This window comes from Rhinolophus sinicus, chromosome 5, assembly GCF_057876585.1.
Source record: "Rhinolophus sinicus isolate RSI-liver-muscle chromosome 5, RSI-T2T, whole genome shotgun sequence".
Lineage (NCBI taxonomy): Eukaryota > Metazoa > Chordata > Mammalia > Chiroptera > Rhinolophidae > Rhinolophus > Rhinolophus sinicus.
Genome location: NC_142505.1, coordinates 80962050 through 80981059, shown reverse-complemented (window position 1 = coordinate 80981059; position 19010 = coordinate 80962050). Strand labels below are relative to the sequence as shown.

Sequence of the window (19010 nt, the reverse complement as noted above, 5' to 3'; positions counted from 1 at the left end):
TTTAAAATGGATCAAAGACCTAAATGTTAAGAACTAAAACTATAAAATTCTTAGAAGAAAACGTAGGGCAAAAGTTACATGACATTGGATTTGGCAATGATTTCTTAGCTATGACACCAATGGCACAGGTAACCAAAGAAAAAAATAGATTGAACTTCACCAAAATATAAATGTATGAGTATCAAAGGATATTATCAACAGAATAAAAAGGCAGCCCAGAGAACGGAAGAAAATATTTGCAAATCATATATGTGATAAGGGATTAATATCCAGAATAGAGAACTCCTAAAACTCAACAATCAAAACACCAAACAACCAGATGATGTGCAAAGGATTTGAACAGACCTTTCTCCAGAGATATACGAATAGCCAATAGACACATAAAAATATACTCAACATCACCAATCATTAGAGAAATGCAAGTCAAAACTACACATTAGAAGGGCTATTATAAAAAAAATAGAAAATATGTGTTGGCAAGGATGTGAAGAAATTAGAACCATTGTGCACCGCTGGAAGGAAGGTAAAATGGTAGGCCACTGTGGAAAACAGTATCGCAGTTCCTCAATTAAAAACAAATTTACCACATAATCCAGCAATTCCATTTCTGGGTATATACCCAAAAGAATGGCAAGCAGCGTCTCAGAGAGGTATTTGTACACCCGTGTTCTAGCAGCATTACTGAGAGTAGCTAAAACACTGCAATGCAAGTAAGTGTTCATCAACAAATGAATGGATAAGCAAAATGTGGTGTATAGATCCAATAAAAAATTATTCAGCCTTAAAAAGGAAGGGAATTTGCACATATGCTACAAACATAGATACATCTTGAGAACATTGCACTAAGTAAAATAAGTCAGGCACAAAAAGACAAATACTGTATGAGTCCGCTTCTATGGGGTACCTACAGCAGTCAGAGACAGAAAGTAGAACGGTGGTCGCCAAAGGCTAAGTAAGGGGGAATGCGGGTAGAGTTCTCGTTTAATAGGTAGTTTCAGTTTTAGATGAAGACTTCTGGAGATGGATAGTGGCGATGATTGCACAACAACATCAATGTGCTTAATACAACTGTACTGTACACTTAAAAATGGTTAAGATGGTAAATTTTATGTGTATTATACCACACAAAAAATTTAAGAAAGAAGGAAATTCTGGCACAAGCTTCAACATGGATGAACCTTAAAGACATTAGACTACGAGAAATAAGCCAGACAAAAAAGAAAAGTATATGATTCTACTTTTATAAGGTACCTAGTATTGGCAAATTCATAGAGAAAGAAAGTACTGACAGAACAGAGGACACGAGAGTGGGGAGAGAGGAGGGTGGGGAGTTATTGTTTAATGGGTACAGAGTTCCTACTTAGGACGACAAAAAGTTTTGAAAATAGAGAGTGATGATGGTTGCACAACACTGTAAATGTACATAATGCCACTGAACTGAACACTTGAAAATGGTTAAAATAGTAAATTTTATGTACTGTATATTTAACCACAATAAAAAAAATTTTGTTTTTAAAGTATAGCAAACCTTTACCCCCAGGAATCCCACTTCTAAGAAGTTATCCTAAAAAAGTAATCAAGGATGGGCAAAGATTTAGCTACAAACTAAAGCAGCTCCAGAAGCAAAATAAATGTCCAGCAGAGGACTGATTAAAGATGCCACATAATGGAAAAGGACGGGATCATTAATAGGCTGTCAGCATTGTGCAATTAGTCATATTTCATCAATTCTGAAGCACAGACATTTCACATTTTTAAGTCTCTAAAACATGAATATGCCTTCCAATTGACAGCATTTCCTAGTTTGTTTGGCAATGTTTCTTCTTTCTTAGTGGTACATACAGGTCAATCTTACTCCTATTAGTAGAAATGTTCAAGTTATGATTAGTAGACAGATTACAAAAGAACCCACAAAGTAAAATATCGTTTTCATAAAAGTTATATGTAGTTAACCACATGCCTAGAAAAAAGATTAGAGGATATACCAAAATATTAAGTGTTTAGGCCTAGGTGACATAAATAGGAGATTTAAAAAAAAAAAAAAAAGCTTTAATAAACTGGGAGTAAAGCCATGCCTCCCACCCACATCAACCTGGTACAAGCCTACATATATCATAAGTACATCTACTATAACTAATTCAGTATTTATTGAATAGTATCTGCTATGGGTTTAGAAATAAGTCAGGTATCACAGAAAACTAGAAAATACAAAAGAATGTAATTGCCTTGAAGAAGCTCAGCACCTGGCAAAATAATTTATTATCTAGAAGAATCTTAAGGAAGTAAACCAGCAACTTAATGCTACTTAAATACTGAACTAGTTCACTGGTTTTTTTCATAAGACAACCCACTTAATATGGATAAAAATATCTCCTGCCCAGCACTCCATAATTGAAAGAATTAGCATTTTATCACATTAGAAGTTAAAATAAATATTCTTTATAAATCATCTTATTCATTACACAGATGACAAAGTTCAAATTCTAAACTCTCGCCTGGGACTCATAAGATTAAAAACTTCTAAAAGCACATTATCGTAATTCATGAGGTTAACAGACATATAACCAATGACAAATTAGCGATAGCGTAAGACACCCTACCACATAACTCTTTATTGTTTATTATGACCTTTCAAGAATTACATTTTTAAAAAATTCTCTCCCCAGGTTTTCCTTGCTTACCATGTGATCCCTGTGCTGGAGGATAAAGTGACTACAACAGTACTTAGTTCCTGTCCTCAAGGTATCTACAGTTCAGCTGGGGACACGGACGGACACACACGGACACAGACACACACACGGACACACACACACACACACACACACACGAAAAGCTCATGGACAGTGGACATGGTGATGATTTCTTAGATATGACACCAAAAGCACAGGCAACAAAAAGAAAAAAATAGATAAACTGGACTTGATCAAATACAAAATTTCTGTGCATCAAAGGTCATTATCAACAGGGTAAAAAGACAACCCATAAAATGGGAGAAAATATTTGCAAATCATATAGCTGATGAGGGATTAATAGCCAGAGTATATAAAGAACTCCTACAATTTAACAACAAAAAACAAACAGTCCAATTAAAATAGACAAAGGACTTGAACAGAAATTTCTTCAAAGAAAATATAAACAACCAATAATGAAGTAAAGATGCTCAACATCACTAATCATCAGAGAAATGCAAATCAAAACCACACTGGAATATCAGCTCACATCCATTAGGGTGACTATCACATAAGGAAAATAAAGCTTAGCGGCCCAGCCTCCTGGCTCACCTTCTTCCTCAGGCGCTGGCCACCAATATTTGTCATTCTTACAACATGACAGACATTGACAACAAAGAACAGTCTGAACTTGATTAAGATCTGGAGGATGTATTAGACGTAGAAGAAAAAGAAACTGGTGAAGAAACAAAAATTAAAGCGTGTCAGCTGATTGTTCAGATGAAGCAAAATCCTCAGATTCTTGCAGCCCCCAAGAAAGACTGGTGGAAACACCAACAGGATGCGTTGAAAGCTTGCCTAGGGCAGTGAAAAGGCAAGTGAATGCTCTCAAAACCCTTCAAGTTAAATGTGAACACATAGAAGCCAAGTTCATGATCTTGAAAGAAAGTATGCCATTCTCTATCAGCCTTTATCTTATTTGATAAGCGATTTGAGATCATTAATGCAACGTATGAACCTACAAAGAATGTCAATGGAAACCAGATGAGGAAGATAAAATTTGGGAGGAGCTGAAAGAAAAGACCAAGACTGAAGATGACCAAAAGAATGAAGAAAAAGAAGACCCCAAGGGAATTTCTGAACTTTGGTTGACTGTTTTTAAGAATGTTGACTTGCTCAATGAAACCGTTCAGAACATGATAAACCTATTCTGAAGCACTTGAAAGGTATTAAAGTGAAGTTCTCAGGTGCTGCCCAGCCTACGAGTTTGGTCTTAGAATTTCACTTTGAACCCAAGGAATATTTCACAAAGGAGGTGCTGACAAAGACATGCAGGATGAGGTCGGAACCAGATGATTCTGATCCTTATTCTTTTGATGGACCAGAAATTATGGGTTGTACAGGTTGCCAGACAGATTGGAAAAAGGAGAAGAATGTCAGTTTAAAAACTAAAAAGTAGAAACACATGGGACGTGGGACAGTTCAGACTGTGACCAAAACAGTAAGCAATGACTCATTGTTTTTGCCCCTCCTGAAGTTCCTGAGTGGAGATCTGGATGACGAGGCTGTGGCCACCCTTGCTGCAGACTTTGAAACTGGTCACTTTTTACGTGAGCATATAATCCTAAAATTAGTGTTGTACTTTACTGAAGAAGCTATTAAAGATGATGATGATGAGTATGATGAAGAAGGTGAAGAAGACGACAACAAAAATAATCCGACTATGGCTCAAGAAGGATCAAAACCCAGCAGAGTGCAAGCAGCAGTGAAGCAGGATGGATGTGGCCTTGAGGTAACCTGCACGGGTCTACCTTCTGCTTCCCTGGAAAGGATGAATTTTCATCATTTAACAAACCTATTTCAAGTTTGTTGTTGTTGTTTGTTTGCTTGCTTGTTTTTGTAGCCTAAAATAAAAATGTCAAATATTAAAAAATAAATTTTGATTTAAAAAAATATTTTTTTAAATGGAAAATAAATGTTGGTGAGGATGTGGAGAGAAAGCGGAACCCTTATATATTGCTGATAACAATGTAAAATGATACAGTCACTGTGGAGAACAGCATGACAGTTCCTCAAAAAATTAAAAATAAATTTACCATATAATCCAGCAATTCCACTTTAGGGTATATACCCAAAAGAATTAAAAGCTGGGACAGACACATATTTGTACACCCATGTTCACAGCAGCTTTATTCACAATAGTCAAAAAGTGAAAGCAACCCAAGTGTCCACCAACAGTTAAAGGAATAGCCTTCAAAAGAAATTCTGACAAATGATACAACATGAGGGAACCTTACAGGTATTATGCTAAGTAAAATAAGCCAGTCGCAAAAGAATAAATACTGTATTGTTCCACTTATTTGAGGTAACTACAGTAGTCAAATTCAAAGAGTCAGAAAGTACAAAGGTGGTTGCCAGGGGGCTCGTGGACGGGGAATGGGAGTTATTGTTTAATGACTTTCAGTCTGGGAAAAGAGTTTCAGTTTGGGAAAATGAAAACAGTTCTGGATATGGATGGTGGTGATGGTTGCACCATAACGTGAACATACTTGAGGCCATGGAAGTATACACACAAAAATCGTTAAAATGGTAAATTCTGTTATGTATATTTTACACACACAAAAAAAAATACCCAAGATATATATGAGTAAGAATGTCATAATCAGGTGCAAATTTTTTAATTTCAGATAAATTAAAGATCACTTTCAGCAATAATGGCCAAGGTCTCCATGGAAAAAGCACGTTACTCTGCCCTCAGAGATGGGCAGCATTCGCGTCAGTGAAGGATGGAACATCCCAGTACACAGGTCTGGCAAATGCAGAGGACATGTAGCAACAACAGTAGAAAATATGGCTGACAAAGGAAGTTAGGGCCAGAATGTAGAAGGCCATGTGTGCCAACCTAAGAGTCTGACCAATGCAGCAACGAGATAGCAGTAAGTTTCTCAAACGAGAGTTTTGCTTATATGTAAAAGACGGGATGGTGGAGGGGAAGATAGGAAGAAATTCAAGTAACTTTGGCAAAGACTTACTGAGCAACCATAATGTTCTGGATTCCCAGATTAACAACTGAAGGGAATGGAAGGGCACAAAATGAAAGCAACAAAAATGGGTTCCTGGAGTACTGGTAATTTTCTATTTCTTAATCTGGATGGCAGATATGGGTGGTATTCACTGAAATAATTCATTAAGCAGGTACCCATGATTTGAGCACTTTTCTATATATATGCTATATTTTCATTCTCTCAGCTGGAAGTCATCCATAAAAATATTTACCAAACAGTATCAAAGATGCAATCACAGAATTTGTACAAGGTATCCAAGAAGCACTGAGATCCAAGAGAAAACCAAGAGGCATGACATCTAAGGAGATTTTTAAAGAATACATGAGTTTATCAGGGGGGTGGCCGGTTGGCTCAGTTGGTTAGAGCACAGTCCTCATAGCACCCAGATCCCTGGTTCGATCCCCACACTGGGCCAGTGAGCCGCACCCTCCACAACTAGAGGGAAAACAACGGCTTGACTTGGAGCTGAGCTGCCGGTGGGTGGCCAGTTGGCTCAGCTGGTTAGAGTGCAGTGCTCGTAACACCCAGGTCGCCTGTTCGATTCCCACATGAGCCAGTGAGCTGTGCCCTCTACAACTAGATTGTGAAAACAAAAAAGAAAACGACTTGACTTGGAGCTGAGCTGTACTCTCCACAACTAGATTGAAAAAAAAGAAAACAACGACCTCCCTTGGAGTTGATGGGTCCTAGAAAAGCACTCTATTCCCCAATAAAAATTTTAAAAAAATTTAAATAATAAAAAGAATGAGTTTGTCAGATGGATGAGGGAGAAATAAAAATGTTCCAGGCAAAGGAAAAAAATATGAAAAAGGCAAAAAACAAATAACAAAACAATTTATCCAGAGACTTATAAGTAGTTTCAATAGTTCAAAAATAGAGTGAAAACATAGAGAATACAAAAGGAATTTATGTAAGATGCAAATGGAAAATATTTCATCTCTGATTGGATATAGGTAGAAAGGCAGAAGAATGGAATGGAGGTGATTCTCAGTTTGCCCAAAACAGCAATTTGGTATTCGAGGCCCTCCATAATCTGACTGTTTCCTCATCTGTCATAGCTCCCCCCACAAGCTAGGCTCCAGACAGAAAACTCTTTTTCCTCCTCCACTCAATTTGCCCTCCATGCCAAGTACCATGCCAAAGGCTAAGGCTATCTGTCCCACTTTCAAGGACCTCACAGGCTCACTTGGTAGCAGGGAAGGCAAACAAGAACATCAGTAATGGGACGGCCCAGTGGCTCAGGCGGTTAGAGCTCCGTACTCCTAACTTCTGGCTGGTTCGACTCCCACATGGGCCAGTGGGCTCTCAACCACAAGGTTACCAGTTCAACTCCTCAACTCCCACAAGGGATGGTGAGCAGCGCCCCCTGCAACTAAGATTGAACACGGCACCTTGAGCTGAGCTGCCTCCAGATGGCTCAGTTGGTTGGAACGCATCCTCTCAACCACAAGGTTGCCGGTTCGACTCCCGCAAGGGATGGCGGGCTGCGCCCCCTGCAACTAGCAACAGCAACTGGACCTGGAGCTGAGCTGCACCCTCCACAACTAAGACTGAAAGGACAACAACTTGACTTGGAAAAAAGCCCTGGAAGTACACACTGTTCCCCAATAAAGTCCTGTTGCCCATCCCCAATAAAATCTTTAAAAGAAAACATCAGTAATAAGATACAGTACAATGGAGTACAACAACCTGGTGAGAAGAGGTTTGCTACCAGAAAAAAAAGTGCTAATTTGAGTCTTGAGATATGACTAAGAGCTCATCATGAAAATAATGGAATACAAGGGGGGGGGGCAGTGAGGGCACATCACTGAGGACAGACAAGCCTAGGCCCCTACATTCAATCCGTATCTAAGCCCTGTCTCATTCCTCCAACATACAGCTACTTGGTCCCCACCACCTTCACTCTGTCTCTTAGCTCAACTCCCTACTTCCACTTGTACACAAACACAAGCCTTGTGAGCACTAGTAGGAATGATCTTCTTAAAAAGGAAATCAGATCATGCAACTCCCTACAATGGCTCCTTAGAATAAAATCCAAACATGTGACCTGGCATTTCCTGGCAACCTCACGTGAGGCCTCTCCCCACCCCAAAAGTATTAAGGCTACACAGGTCTTCTCTTAGGTCTCTAGGTCTCTAAACCTGTACACAAAGCAGAGGACCCCGCTCCCTTTGTTCAGATCTTCACCAGCACACACACACCAGCACCCCCAACAACCAGGTCTGCCAGGTCACACTATTGTTACTTTCTCAAAGAAATTTCAGGGTCCTGCCAATTACTGTTGATCCCCACCTCTGGTTTTTTTCCCCAAGAAGAGAAAGGCATCTCATTTGGGGCATGTTGAGTTTGAGAAGCCCCTTAGGATACCCAAGCAGCTCTCTGGTGCACAGGTGCCGATGGGCTCAGGTAAGAATCTGCACTCAAAAGAGAACCCTGGACTTTAGCACATAAGTTTGATGACAGGGAGACTGCTCAGGGAAGTGATTCTCAACGTGGAGGAAGGAGGCACCCCTGATCTCTAAGTCACTGTGTGGAATGAGATGTTACTAATGGGAATGAGGGTAACGCCACATCAGTGCTGTCAAGGACTGAGATACACTGGATAGAATCTTGGCTGTGAGCAGACTGGGGGGAAAAAAGAAAAAGAAGCAACAGCCAAAAGTATAAGGAAAACCAGGAGAGAGCTATACCTCAATTCCACAAACTCCTATGCCCTTTAATGCCTCCTCCATTGACAAAACCCTATTCATGCTTCATCCAGTTCAAATGCCACCCCTTCCCGAAAGCCTTTTTGGCCTGATCCAAACAAAACTAGACCCCTCTCCACAAGTTTCTCTCACCATTTAGTATTATGTAAGATTTGCCCCACGCACAAGTTTCTCATCAGTAGTACTGTTATGGCGCTTAACGCAATCTGCCTCGTACTACACCTGGGTGTCCGCCTAACTTTTACACTGTGAGCTCTTAGGGGCAGAGACCATATCTAAATCATCTGTGGGCCCTTAACAAAGAGGGTAAAAATTACTTAACTTCAAAGTCAAGAAGGGTAAATAAGTAAGCAGAGACTATGGATCCTTTTTCTGCTTGTTTCTCTTGTAAAACAAAATAACACACCCTAACTAATTTGATTTACAAATTTGTTTCTTAAATTTCTTAAAGTAACATATACCTGTAGTCTTAAAAATCGCTGCTAAACAAAACATCCTCTCATCAAAATGCCTATCCTGTTGCAGCAATACAATGATGTAATCATTTCCTTCAACATAAATATGAAATGTCCTTAACTGAGTTGGGAGACTTAACGTAGTTTATCTTTTCTAAAATACTGTAAAACAAACACCAAAAAAATTTTTTTACAAAGACACAGGAAGACAAAAGAGGGTGTCAATCCTGGATGTGAGCCAACTGCCGCCTGCATTATTGGGAAGCCATTCCTGCCAAGCCAAGGTTAGGCATCCAGTCAACATTTTTTCCAGCAAGTGCTTCCTTCACACGCACGCACAAGCCTTTGAAAGTCAACAAAAAAGACTCTAAGGCCACTCGGGAGGACTAGGACTAATCCGAAGTAAGTGCGTCCGGTTAGCCAGCACCAGCACCCTGAGTAATTTCACAACAAAGGTTAACTTGGTACACGCCAAATGTCCACACGGGTGTGGCGCACCTTCCCCCGAGCCGACCGTGTCAGAGAAAGGGAGCGCTCCAACTTTCACATTCGCTCGGGCCCGGGAATGCGGGTGTGCGGGCTCAGCGACGTCCCGGCCAGCCGACCGGGGAGTTTCGGTGGCGGGAGGGGGATGCGACCGCAGAGACCACAAACTACAATCCCTTCCCGGCAAAAATCCGGTCCCGAACACTCCCGCACCGCGCACGACGCGCAAGCTCCTCACCGCTGGGAAGGGGCTGAGCGCGGGCCTGGCGCGCTCACCGAGGCCACTTGAACAAAGTTTAGAAACCGGGAGAAACTTTCCCGAGAAGAAGCGCGGCGGCCGCGCGAGGCCTGCGGCTCGCTGGGCTCCAGCCGCCGTGGCCCCTCAACTTCCCGAGCGCCAGGAAGCGCCTGCCCCGCCCGGCCGGCCGGGGCCCAGGCCCCGGGCCCCGCAGGAGAAGCGGGCCGGCAGCCGCGCCCGTCGGGAGCCGGATTCCCGGCGGGGCCGCAGACGAGACGGCGCCCCGCCCGCCCGAGGAGCCCCTTGGCCCATCTGGGGAGCCCACGCCCGCGCGAAGAGAGTTACCTGCGGCGAGCAGGGCGAGCGCAGGAAGATTCCCAAGGCCCGAAGCCGACGGCTGACGCTTTGTCTCCCTCCAGTCCCGCTCCGAGGAGGAAATGGACTGCCGGACGCCCCCGCCCCCGGCCCGCCCCCCGCCCGAGGCCCCCGCCCCGCGGCCCGGGCACCGCCCGCCCTTCCTAGCACCTCCCTCCCGCGGGCTCTTCCCGGTGCCTCCCGCCGCTGCCCCGCTTTCCCTTACTTTGGGGGCGAGCCCCCAGCCAAGAGAGCTTGGTATAGCCTTGCCAGGACCCCCAAAAGGACCTCTTGCTCCCCGTCCTTCACCCAAGAGTTACCTCATCCCTGGCCCCTAGTGGGCGCTCAGGCCGGGAGTGAACCCCCGAGAGGAAGGAGGAGCGGTGATTATTGGAACAGCCCGCGAGCGGGTGATGGCAGGTGAGTCACCTCTCAGCACACAGGTGAGTCTTGGGGCGAGGCCCACGCAGGCCCCACCCCTGACTGGTGCCTTAAGGACCTTGGCACGCTCCTCGGAGTTCTGCCACAGGTGTTCCCGAGTCACAGGCTTCCAAAAAAGTGTTTTAAGCCTGCTGTCTATTTTACAGGAGAAACCGGCCTCACAGCTTGAGGCAGAGTGGCAATAGAATCAGACGGTAGGGACCTCATAAGGTGAGGTGGAAGACCTAGAAATCATCCCCTCACTTGACAGATAAGGAAAGCAAGAGGAACCGGCTTCTATTCCTATCCCTCTGGCCATTTAGGGAATTTTATTCCCACTCTTCCTTATCTTCCTGGTGAAAGCTCCAAAAAAACAAACATAACTACAAAACAAACATATATATATATATATATATATATATATATATATATATATATATATATATATATATATATATATATATATATAGTCAGACAATTAAATTTCCTAACATCCTAGAAAAAGTGCTATATACCTCATTGCTGAATATCACTATAGTCACCTTCAAAGCACTCCCCTTGGGGAGCTGTGCAGCACGTCAGCATCTAGTCCACCCTTCAAAGCAATTTTGGAACTCTCTTTCTGGAATGGTGGTCAGAGCTGTCCTCCTACTGTGTTTCCCTGAAAATAAGACCTAGCCAGACCATCAGTTCTAATGTGTCTTTTGGAGCAAAAATTAGTATAAGACCCTATATTATATTATATTATACCGAGTCTTATGTTAAAATAAGACCGGGTCTTATATAAGATGCTGACCTATATTAAAATATGACCAGGTCTTATATTAATTTTTGCTCCAAAAGATGCATTAGAGCTGACGGTTGGCTAGGTCTTATTTTCGGGGAAACATGGTATTACCCTTGATGTCCTGAATGTCATCAAAATGTCTTCCTGTCAATATTTCCTTTATCTTCAGGTAAAGAAAGAAGTCACTGGGGGCCAGATCAGGTGAGTAGAGAGGGTGTTCCAATACAGTTGTTTACTGGCTAAAAACTCCCTCACAGATAGTGCCATGTGAGCTGGTGCATTGTCGTGATGCAAGACTCAAGAATTGTTGGCGAAAGTTCAGGTCGTCTAACTTTTCACGCAGCCTTTTCAGCACTTCCAAATAATAAACTTGGTTAACTATTTGTCCAGTTGGTACAAATTCATAAAGAATAATCCCTCTGATATCAAAAAAAGTTAGCAACATTGTTGCAACAAGTTTGCGAACCTAATTGTCAGGCTTTGTGCATGCGCACGTGTGTGTGTGTGTGTGTGTGTGTGTGTGTGAGAGAGAGAGACAGAGAGAGAGAGAGAGAGAGAGAGAGAGAGAGAGAGAGAGAGAGAGAGAGATTCACTATTAGCCTGGCATAGAAAACCCTATGATGTTTTTCCTCCTTCATCATAGGATGATGAACAAGGTTGAGTTGAGTATTTGCCTGTAAGTCCAAAATAATGCAAGACAACAATATCCACTGCTGGCTTGGTGCTGAGCACTGAGTAGGATGCTAGGAAAAGCTGCCCTCAACATGTTTACCTTTTACTCCTCACATCTCCCTCTCCCCCAGGAAATGCAAACTCCTGGAAGACAGGAACTGTATCCCTTACAGCATCCAGCACAACACTCATCCCCTAGGCAGTGCCCAGTTAACATATGTGAGTCGATGTGCCCACTGTAATTCAAAGCACTATGGGTTCGTGCGTGCTAGTTAAGAGATGCTGACAAAGGGAAATAGGACCATGAAAGGAAAGAACAACCTTCAAGAGAAAGACAAACCTTAAAAAGGCCATTCTTTGGGTATCATCAACAAGACAAATAATAACAAGTGTTGGAGAGGCTGTGGAGAAAAAGGAACCCTCATACACTGTTGGTGGGAATGCAGATTGGTGCAGCCGCTATGGAAGGCATTGTGGAGGTTCCCCAAAAAATTAAGAATAGAATTACCATATGACCCAGCAATCCCTCTCCTGGGTATCTATCCCAAAAATCTGAAAACATTTATCCATAAAGATATATGTTCTCCGATGTTCATTGCAGCTTTATTTATGGTGGCCAAGACATGGAAACAACCAAAGTGTCCTTCAATAGATGACTGGATAAAGAAGATGTGGTAGATGGGTGGCCGGTTAACTCAGTTGGTTAGAGCATGGTGCTGATAATATGAAGGTTGCCCATTCAATCCCGCATGGGCCACTGTGAGCTGTGCCCTCCTTAAAAAAAAAAAAAAAAAAAAAAAAAAAAATATATATATATATATATATATATATATATATATATATATATATATATGGTAGAATACTACACAATGAAATACTACTCTGCCATAAGAAAAGATGAAATAAAAGTGCCATTTACGATAATGTGGATGGATCTTGAGATCATTATGTTAAGCAAAATAAGTCAGACAGAAAAACCTGAGAATCATGTGACTTCACTGATATGTGGGATATAAAACTGAAAGCAACAAAGGAACAAGACAAACAAATAAAGAAACAAAAACTCACAGACACAGACAACAGTTTAGTGATTACCAGAGGGTAAGGGGGTGGGGGGATAGTAGAAGAGGGTAAAGGGGGTCAAATATATGGTGATGGAAGGAGAACTGACTCTGGGTGGTGAACACACAATGTGATATATAGATGATATAGAATTATATACTTGAAACCTATGTAATTTTGCTAACCATTGTCACACCAATAAATTTAATGTTTTCAAAAGAGGCCATTCTTGTTCAGTTATATCCCATTCTGTTTCTGGCTTCAGAGTCTTTGCTCCTGAAGTCTCCCTGCCTGGAGTGGCCATGGCTTCCCCCTCACTGCACTTGGCTACCTGAGAACATAATAATCAATCAATAAATATTTGTTTGAACTGACAAGAGATAAAGGATTATGCTCCATAACTTTGTATATCCATCACTTCACTCAGGACCAGCTACTTAATTTGTGAGGCCCCTTATTCAAAAACAAACAATTTCAATACAGCAACAGCTGAGCATTAAACCAAGTTTGGGGCCTATCTAAGCATGGGGCCCTGCTATAGACTGAATGTTTGTCACCCCCAGAATTCACATGTTGCAAATCTGCTGCCCAAGGTGATGGTATTAGACACAGGGCCTTTGAGAGATGATTGGGTCATGAGGGCAGAGCCCTTATTAGTGGGATTAGTGCCTTTATGAAAAAGGCCCCAGAGAGATCACTTGCCCCTTCTGCCATGTGAAGACACAGCAAAAAAGCTCTGACAATGAACCAGGAAGAAAGCTCTCACCAGAACGTGACTATGCCAGTACCTAACCTTGGACTTTCCAGCCTCCAGAACTGTGAGATACAAATTTCTGTTGTTTATAAACTACTCAGTCTGTGGTATTTTGTTATAGCAGCCGGAACAGACTAAGACAGGCCCTAAAAATGAAAGTGCATTTGTTTTGGGAAAAGAAGGATCCAGTGACAGAAAGAATATGATGAGAGACTTGCAGCCCTGTAAGCTAAGGGGAGTCAGTTCCCTCCCTCTGAGAAAACCTGAAGGCTCACTAGGGAAGACTTGAGCTGATTCAGCGTGTCCCAGGCACTTGCTATGTGCTGAGGAAGCAGCAGTGAATAAAACTGACTTGATCCCTGTTCTCATATAACTTAAAATGTAATGGAAGAGACAGGTACTAAAAGAGATAAACTATAAAAAAAGAAGGTCAAGGTGATGATAGGGGAGAGATACAAGTAGATTTGGTGGGAAATTAACCTAGTCTGGGGTTCAGTGACCTGAGGAAGTGAGCTTTATCCTGCAACCCTCTCCAGTCAGACTTGAGCACTTGCCTCTCCACCAAACTGCTTTTTTTGAGGTCCTCCATGATGCCAAATCCAGTGGTTCCTCTCCATTGGGTGAATCTGTTTGATCACTCTTGTCCTTGAAGCACTGTCTTCATTGGACTTCCAGGGCACCAAGCTCATCTGATTTTCCCCCCAAACTCCTTGGCTTCTTAGTCTCCTTTGATGATTCCTCCTATCTCTTCCCAATCTCTAAATGTTAGAGCAGCAGCTCTCAAAGTGCAGTCTGAGGACTCCTGAGACCTTTTCAAGGGGTAGTAAGGTAAAAACTATTTCCATACTACTACTAAAATATCAGTTACCTTTTTCACTCCCGATCTCTCATGGAGTACAGTAGAGCATTCCACAGGCTACATACATGATTTATGATATGGCATCACACGGAATGCAGAAGCAGATACAAGAATCCAGCTACCTTTTATTAAGCCAGACATTAAAGAGATTTGTAAAAATGCAAAACAATGACACGTCTCCTGGAATTTTCCTTTTGGAAAACATTATTATTTTTCTTTTTAAAATGTTATCTATAACATGTAATAATACAGTAAACACTGATAGATAAACTCACATAAACAACAGCTCTTTGAGATCTTCAAAAAATGTTAAGAGTATAAAAGGATCTTGAGATCAAAAAGCTTAAAAACTGCTGTTAGAGTATCCCAGGCTCTACCCTTGGACCTCTTTTTCTGTCTGCCATCAACCCATTGGTGATCTCATCCAGGCTTTTGGTTTTAAATATGCTAACAACTCCAGGCTTATATCTCAACCTGAACCTGTCTCCTGAATTCTGAACGCCCGTATCCAGCTCCCTATTTGATACCTCCACTTGGATACCTAGTAGGCATCTAGGCATCTCATACTTTATATGTGTAAATACCCAAAACTGATTTCCTGATACCGCTGTTCAAACCTGTTAATCCCACAGTTTTCTTCATTTCACTAAATGGCAACTCCATTCTTCCAGTTGTTTAAGCAAAATCTTGGGAGTCGTCCTTGACCATTTTCTTTCTTTCACACATTTTCTATCTAATTCCTCAGCAAATCTTATGCCTCTACCTTCAGAATATACTCAGAATCCAACAACTTTTTACCATCGCTGCTGTGACCATCTTGAGTCAAGCCATCCATCATCACTTAGCTTGAATTTCCGAGGAGCCTCCTCACTAGTCTCCCTACTGCTGCCCTTGCTTCCTTCAGTCTAATCTCAATTCAGTAGCTGGAAAGAACCTATTAAAATGTAAGTCAGAACATGTCACTCCAGGCCCAAAACCCTCCAATGGCTCCTATCTCACGCACAGTAACAGGCAAGGTCCTTATAAGAGCCTCCAGAGCTCACCTGCCCCCCACACATTTCTCTGACACACTGACCTCTTTCCTATTCCTGGAACACATCAGGTGGGCTCTTACCTTAGGGCCTTTGCTTTCTGCCTGCAATGCTCTGCTCCAAATAGCTGCCTGACTCACTCTCTCACCTCCCCCAGGTCTTTGCTCAGCTGTCACTTTCTCAGTGAGGCTTCCTCTTGGCCACCCCATCTAAAATTGCAACCCATTCCCCCATATCCCATTCCTCCTTACTTGCTTTATTTTTCTCCTTCGGGTGTGTCTCCATCTGACATATAAAGTCATATATTTTTATAGTCATATATATGAATATGTATATATTCATATTTTTTACTTCTTGTTTTCTTCTGTCTTCCTCCCACTAGAATTTAAGCCCCTTGAGAGCCAGAATTTTTGTCTATTTTGTTCAGTGCTATGTTCCTGGTGCCTACAATGGTACCTGGCACATAGTAGTTTTCTCAATAAATATTGGCTAAATGAACGAAAGAATAAGTGGGACCTAGAAAAGACACTGACAGGTGTATAGGGAGGGAAGGAAAGAGTTTGATTCTAGACCAAGGGATCGGCACATTTGAAGGCTCTGAGTCCCCATTCCAGGAAAAGAACTTCTTCTGTGATTTGGGAGCTGGTGAGGTAGGCAGAGGCCGGTCTAGACAGGGCTTTGTAAGGCTTTAGACTTTATTGTGAGAGGGATGGGGAGCCACAAAGGATTTTAAACAAAGAGATAACATGACCATATTTTGTTTTTTAAAAATCCACTTTGGAAAAAAACAGGTTGTAAAGCAATATACATAATATCCCTTTTATGTTTAAACAATGAATACATATTTGTTTTAATGCTTTTTTCTCATAGCAGCTGAGCCATTTAAAACGTATCATCTGTTCAAAACCCTCCAGTTCTTCCCATATCGCTCTGAATAAAATTTACATGATCTTGCCCAGCCACCTCAGACCCATCTTTGGCTTTTCGCTTCCTGCTTTCCACTCCGGCCTACACTGGCATCCTAGGCATTCCCTTCCCTGCCTCCAGGCCTTTACATTTCCAGTTCCCTCTGCTTGGAATGGTCTTCCCCCAGACAGTCCCTTAGCTCCCTCCATGGCTTCATTCAGATTTCTGCTCAAATGTCACCTGGTCCTAGAGGCTTTCCCTAACCACCCTTTGTAAATTAATACTAGCACCCACTTCCCCTCCCTCCCTTCTCCATTTTATTTCTTTACCCTACTGTACTTCCTAGCACTTGTTACCACCTAACACATTATATGGTTATTTATTTACTTATTGTCTGTCTTCTTATTAGAATGTGTCATTAAAGCAGATATTTTTCTCTTCTGTTCACTGTTGTGACTCCAGCAGCTAGAACAGTGCCTGGCAGGTAACAGGTACTCCATTGAATGAATGCATAGTTACAAGTCTGTAAGGATACACAGCAAAGTGTCATAGTAGTTAGACGTAGGAGGGGAATGGGGGGACTTTTAGGTTTACTATATATAGGATAGTATATAATAGATAAACATAGTGGGATGGAAAGCGGTGGGTAGATTTGAGAACTATGCAAAAGGACAGAGGAGCCTCAGTCTTGCCAGTGGATTAAATGTAAAGGTTTCAGACTTGATCAGCCTGAGGAAATAGTGGTGCCATTTACCCAGATGGAGAGCCCTGGAGGTAAAACATACAGTAATGGAGTGGAAAGCAATGCAGACAAAGAGCTCTTTTTGGTTGTGCTTAGTTTTCGGGCTTACCAAACATCTAAGAGGATACATCAAAGGGTATATCCGAATCTGAACTCAGGAAAGGCCCTAAATGCAGTGAGAAATGTGGGCGTCATCTGCACCTGAAGAATATATGGCAAGAAGAGGTAGAGGCCCAGGACCAACATTCAAGAAGAAGAAGAACCAAACCAGGAGACCGAGTTCCCCTCTGCAACCCTCCTCTCCTTTCCTAAAATGCACCAATTCCTTTCCCATATCAGTGTCTTGGCATTTGCTGTACCTGCTACTTGGAAATCTCTTTGCCCTAACTCATCTGCTTGGCTCCTTTTTATCCTCTTTTTTTTTTTTAATTAAATATTTTATTTAGTGTCTACTTACATGTTGGACTTTTGAGATCACTTATAATTTTTTTTCAAACTTTATGCCATTTTTCTTTAAGAGCAGTTTTAAGTTCACAGCAAAATTGAGAGGAAGAAACAGAGATTTCCCATATACCCCTTGTCCCCACACAAGCAGTCTCCCCCAATATCAATATCCCCACCAGAGATGGTACATTTGTTAAAACTGATGACCCTACATTGACACACCATAGTCACCCAAAGTCCATAGTTTACATTAAGGTTCACTCTTGCACATTCTACAAGTTTGGACAAATGTATAAATGTGTATCTATATATGCATGTACCATACAAAGTATTTTCACTGCCCTGAAAATCCTCTGTGCTCTGCCTATCTATCCCATCCCCCACTTCACATTCTTGAGGGCCAGTTTCAGCACCACCTGGTCAGTCCCTGACCGTACTCCCCCAGACCGCCGTCACTCTCCAACACATGACTGCATTTGTATCCTTTATAGCATTCACCCCCCTCTAGAATTGTCTTGTTTGTCCACTAGTCTATTGTCTATGTCCATTAAGCTATAAGCTCCATGAGGACATGAATCTTGTCTTACTTTTTCATTTCTCTGCTCCTATAATTTAGTGCAGTGCCTGGAACATAAAATGCATTTCAAATATATTTGCAGAAAGAATGAATGGCCGTAGATATAAGAGGAAAATCAAGTGTCATTGAAACCAAGGACTGGTCAGTAATATCAATTGATGACATTTGGGTTGAAACTTCAGGTTTCAACTTACTTTAGGTTGTGGAATACATGCACATAATCACAAGAGTTAAGCTGCACCAAATATGTTAAGGAAAAAAACAACAAAAAAGTCAATTAGCAAGACTTTAATGGAGTATTCTAAAAAATAACACAAATAATGTCAAAACGTCAATAAAGATGAACTATGAGAGATCATGTTAAAAATTCTCCACATTACGAGGGCTTGTTGTTATTTATCTACATTGTGCTATTAAATAGCTTACAGTTTACAAAGCACTTTCCTGGATGTGACCTCATCTGAGACACTCCACAGTCCTTAAGGAATATAGAACCAAAATGAGTGAAAATCCAAGAATGATGAAGATGAGAACTGACTTGTCAACTGTGGAATGAAAGAAAATCTTTACCTCTTGTGACCATGAAATGATAAGCAACCCTTCCCCCATTAAGTTCCTTAGAAGAAATCAAAGGGACTCATGGCTTAGTCTGGGGAAAGCCAACAAAGGAGGTCAGATTTGGAAAGAGTCGATAAAAACTAAATGTAGAACCAAAGTGTGGGACCACAAGGGTCAAAGACAACTGGAAGCCGAGTGGCTCTGGCTGCCTTTCAGCTCCTTT

The 19010-nt window shown here is 41.8% G+C and overlaps 1 protein-coding gene and 2 pseudogenes across 3 annotated transcripts in view; 2 read left to right on the top strand and 1 right to left on the bottom strand.

Moving 5' to 3' along the window:
- Positions 1-19010, bottom strand: part of CTNNA1 (catenin alpha 1) — a 281607-nt gene that overhangs the window by 148412 nt on the left and 114185 nt on the right. The window contains exon 1 of one of the 3 annotated variants that reach the window (XM_074313591.2): positions 9967-10097. The exons of the other annotated variants lie outside the window; for them this stretch is intronic. The gene's annotated coding sequence lies outside the window, so the exon portion shown is untranslated. Of the gene's footprint in view, positions 1-9966; positions 10098-19010 lie in introns of those variants that run through there. 3 annotated transcript variants of the gene reach the window in all.
- Positions 2408-4583, top strand: LOC109451784 (nucleosome assembly protein 1-like 1 pseudogene; annotated as a pseudogene).
- On the top strand, positions 8884-10397 carry LOC148758278 (uncharacterized; annotated as a pseudogene).